The following is a 1,023-nucleotide window of genomic DNA, read 5'->3' as shown; positions in this document are numbered from 1 at the left end:
TGAATTCAACAACCCCGTGGCACCCTGCAAAGCACCTCAGTTCTCCGAAGGTCGATGTTCAATCAACGATTAAAACGAGAGAGGTGCAAATGGGATTTCAGAGTTTAATCCTCTGGAACTTGGCAGTTCAAAGCTGTGTTTTAGTGGCACTAAGCTGTGCCAGGGCAGGGTCAGATCAGAAGTGAGGGAAAAGTTCTTCCCTGAAAGAGGTGTGGGGATGTGAAACAGGCTGCCCAGGGAGGGGGCTGAGTCACCATCCCTTTAAAAAATGGGTATATGAGGTACTTAAAGATATGGTTCAGCATAGGACAGGAACCGTTGGACTCAATGATCTCAAAGGTCTTTTCCAGCCTATAAGATTCTGTGATTCTGTGTCTTCCAGGGGTCTCTAATGCATGGCACTAAACCAACAGTGATTTGAGTTACTTTATTCTATTTTTTTTCTTTCATTTCAGATGGAAACAAGGGAAATGGCGTTAAGTATGTGGGCTAAGGGAAAGAATACAAAAGCACTCTGGTGAGTGACTGATAATAGAGTGGGGCAGTTGCTTAGTTTGATAGTAACTTCACCAGTAGTCATCAAGAGCATGAAATAGTTACAAGAAATGGGAAAGAAAAGAAAAAAAAACAGTTTAAAGGAAGAATTTGTGCTGCTCAAAGTAAATAAACTTTTTTTTTTCCTCTCTCCAATGTGGAAGCAAATAGGATCTTCCAGAGCCAATTGTCTCATGTTTGGGATGTTGCAAGAATAAATCATAAACATATGCTTACACAGAGTAATTTTACTGTTTGCTTCATTAATTTATATTAATCATAGAAACAAATATTAATTAGAACTAGGACTAAAACTGTGTTCCTGCCAACACTTTTTCCTGTCTCTAGAAAGACTGGCAAATGTATAGTGCTGATTTTTCTGTTCTTTTGCATAGAATAGAGACCTCTTTACAGTTAGTATAGTCTGTATAGCTTCAACTTCTATATAAAATAGAATTATACAGCCTTCAAAGCTCATCGTCTTCTTCC

Source organism: Gallinula chloropus, assembly GCF_964237585.1.
Source record: "Gallinula chloropus genome assembly, chromosome: 4".
Taxonomy (NCBI): Eukaryota; Metazoa; Chordata; class Aves; order Gruiformes; family Rallidae; genus Gallinula; species Gallinula chloropus.
Note: the sequence above shows the minus strand (reverse complement) of the source record.